This window comes from Nicotiana sylvestris, chromosome 1 (genome assembly GCF_000393655.2).
Source record: "Nicotiana sylvestris chromosome 1, ASM39365v2, whole genome shotgun sequence".
Lineage (NCBI taxonomy): Eukaryota > Viridiplantae > Streptophyta > Magnoliopsida > Solanales > Solanaceae > Nicotiana > Nicotiana sylvestris.
Window position 1 is genome coordinate 10,163,762 of NC_091057.1, and position 4,040 is coordinate 10,167,801.

The 4,040-nt window shown below is 35.0% G+C and overlaps 1 pseudogene; it reads right to left on the reverse strand.

The window, feature by feature from the left end:
* Nucleotides 1-214: 214 nt before the first annotated feature.
* LOC104241410 (UDP-glycosyltransferase 75C1-like) lies at nt 215-1,810 on the reverse strand (annotated as a pseudogene).
* Between the last annotated feature and the right edge of the window lie 2,230 nt (nt 1,811-4,040).

Below are 4,040 nucleotides of genomic sequence, written 5' to 3' on the forward strand. Positions count from 1 at the left end.
TTTAATTAATTCCAAATTCAAGACAAAATTCCACGTGATTAAACCGAATAAAAAATCGACACCGGGATACCCCTGCAAAAACAGACAGGAAGAAAGAAATATGACCATATGAATTAGATATGAACATAAACCATGGGAAATTCTAAGTATGCCATACTAGTTGCTCATTGAACAACAAAAGGATGCTCCACCAACAACAGACACACAAAAAAACTTCAATTAATTAGCTATTTTATTAAGGTCATCAGCTGCATTACATAACTTCACTCTCTCAACATGAAAACTATACTTTACGATGAGAAAAAAGAAAATTTTAATAATGATCGAGTAAAATCTCGTTAACATAAACCTTGAGATTTACATTGGATGAACCATTTTCATTCATAGCTTCCTTAGCTAAATCCTTCCATTTCTTGGCATTCTCTCTAATCTCCTCCCTTTTCTCTCCTTCCATCACGATCTCTATACACCGCGTGAAGTCATCTCTTTCGACGAGACCTTCTTCATTGGCATTCACTCTAACGCCAGTCTTCCAAACATCTTGAATGAGCTTAGCATTACAACCTTGATCCGTCCACAACGGACATGCCACAACTGGGGTTCCAGAAGATAAGCTTTCTAAAGTCGAATTTCATCCACAATGAGTCAAGAAACAATCCAACTAAGTGTGTTGTAAAACTTCCACTTGTGGACATCAAGACACTATTTTCCCCTTTTTTTTCCTATTCCTCTTTACAAGTCAATCTTTCCTCTAACTTCTCCCCTTCTTTTCCTTCTCTAATCACCCACAAAAATGGTCTTCCACATTTTACTAATCCTTGAGCTATTTCTTCCATCAATTGACTTGATATCTCAGAATAGCTACCAAATGCTATGTAAATAACTGATTCTTTACTCCTTGTATCCAACCACTCCATGTAATTTTCCGAACTTCGTCTCAAATCAGCTCCAAATGAAGTATCAGAAGGATCTTTTCCATCAACAAAAACCGAAGGAATTGAAGGGCCAATTCCTACCATTGTTAAATTTTTCAAAACCCTCAAAGCATTAGGTTCCAATGCATCAAAAGTATTCACAAGTATTCTTGGATTTTCTTCACTATTCAATAGCTCAATATGGTCTATAATAGATTTAACTCCCCAACCATAACTAGAATTCACATCAGTGAACACAAACGAAGGAAAATCGCGACGACTCAGCTGAGGCAATCCTGGAAGCTCTACAACTTGATCTTCAGAACAATTCTTGAAATAATCAGCATTGATCCCACTTGTGGAAATATACTGGGTATACTATTATTGTAATCAGTGAAGCAATAATAATAAATATCGAAAACTGTGGCTGGTTGGATCCAAAAAAGTGTGGATGGGACATTAATGTTCTTGGCCACTAAACCAACCCAAGCCATAATGGTCGTGTAAATAATACGCGTGAAAGGGCGGCACTCGGCCGCTCTGGATGTAACGAGTCTGGTACGAATTCGGACCCGTGACTAATCAAGGAAGAATAAAATGAATGTAACTCATCTACTGATCCTTTAAAATTCCATCATAGCCATCAGAGAAAGGAGCAAAGGTTAACCCTTCTATTGTTGGGAGATTTTTTATGCGATTGAAAGCTGTTAAGCTTGTTGAAAAAGTGACTTTCACTCCCAAATTAGCTAATTGTTTGGAAAATTGAAGAGATGGATTAATATGACCTTGTCCTGGAAATGTTACAAGAAGAACATGGCATTCATTCTTCAATTTTTCCATATTTTCTTTTGGTGTAAGACAGAATTTTAATTTCTAGTAGAATTGTTTACAATTGTCTAAGGTTTTAATGAGGGTTTATATAATAGAAAATGCTTGAAATGGAAAAAGAGTAATGACGTTTGCAGTGACAACAAGAATTTTATACAAATCATTTTCTTCGATATTTTCAAGAAATGTTGCTAGCCACCAAATCATATAGGGTAAAAATTCTTGTAAACAACAAGAAATTGCCGAGAAATATGTCACAACAGTTTGCCTTTTTAGACAATGATAGCCAATGAAAAGGTTGTATATGATACACTTATTATTAATTTAGTGAGTCAAACGAGTTTTTTCTTATTCCGCTTTTGTGAATATTTTTGAAATATTTTGAATAGTTATCTTTTATTTCGTTCTAAATTTCATTTCAAAAATTTGAATATTTTATGTCTGAATTAATACCAAAAATTTATTAGTTTACTCATCATACTCCGATCTATATTACATAAATTGGATCGGAGGGACAAGTATTTAGAATGCCAAATCCTTCCATTTCTTGGCATTCTTTCTAAGCTCCTCCCTTTGCTCTCCTTCTTCCATCACGATCTTTGTACATCGTTCGAACTCATCTCTTTCAATGATACCTTCTTCATTGGCGTACACACTAATGCCAGTGTTCCAAACATCTTGAATGAGCTGAGCGTCACAACTTTGATCCCTCCACAGTGGACATGCCATGACTGGCACTACAGAAGATAAGCTTTTAAAGTCGAATTTTATCCACAATGACTCAAGAAACAACGTAAAGATTGGTGCTTTAGGACTTCCACTTGTGAGCACCGAAACACTATTTTTCCTTGTTTTTACCAATTCATCTTTGCACCTCAACTTTTCCTCTAGTTTTCCCACTTCTTTTCCTTCCCCAATCACTCTAAAAAAATGCTATGTAAATAACGGATTCATTTGTCCTTGTATCCATTTGTTTAAAGAAAAATACATATTTTTTGTGTGTTGAAATGTTTTAAAAAAAAAGAGGAAGAGAAAATCTCACTTTATACCTATTAATTCCAAATTATTTACCCTTTAATGCCTAGGCCAACTATTTACTACTCCTATCCATGGGCCCAAACTATTTACCCGGTTATTTAGACACCCAACACACAAACTCAAGCATCAGCAGACCAAACTAACTGAAAATTGCCCAACGCAAATATAGACGAATTTAGGATTTTAAATTAGTGAATGAAGATTACCATTACATAAATTAACCCACCTGGGGAAAGTAAAAAACATAGTCATGTTGAGTTTTTGTTTAAGATGAAATAGTCTTAAAATTAGAGTGAATGGGAAATGAGATTTGGATTTGGATTCAGATTCGGATTTGGTCAAATGATCGATCGATTGATTAATTTTTTGGACCAAATTTATTTGTTAATAGTGAATATTAACGTGATATAATCCGTGTTTGTAACGGATATTTTCCAATCCGTATATCGTGTTGCAACACTAAGCAATAAGCAGCCTAGTGCACCTCCCACAATGGTGCAAGTGCTCCTCCCACCAAGCAAGTGTACATTCCACCATGTAAGTGCTTCCTCCATGATAGCCTAGTGCTTGTTGCACCATGGAGGGGGCGGATTTCTCTCAAATAACTGCTATAAATAGAGCATAAGTTGGAGAGAAAGAAGAACACATCGGAAAAAACACTCGAAACACTCTGTATACACTTAATATACACTCTGTATACACTAGATATACACTATGTATATACTAGATATACACTATGTATATACTAGATATACACTCTGTATACACTGCGTATACACTGGAAAAACAAATTGCAATCTGATATTCTCTTCAGTAAGAATTCAACATTGGCTATACTTTGCATTCCTTCCTCTCAGAATTTCCATTCGACTTTTGAGTTGTCCTCCTTATTCTGCATTGTTTTTAACTACAAACAAAGCATCCATAAGTGTGATTTGCTGCCGAACTTTGTGTTCGCTGAAACACTGGGGTTTGAAGTACCGCTATACCAGTGTGTAATTTGTTATATCCTGGGAGGAAATAATCTATGGGTACTAGGAGGGGATTAAATTCCTTAAGAAAAAAACACTGTGAATTCACTGGGCTCGAATTAATTTCTGTTTTATTTATATTTACGTTTATAAGCTAACGTTCTAATTTCCAGAATCATTATTTACAAGTACATAGGGAACAACAATATTAAGGAATTTAATAATTTTAATTTCTGTATTTGTGTTACTTTTATTATTCTGGAAACTATAACCTTTGTGGTTTTTGTGT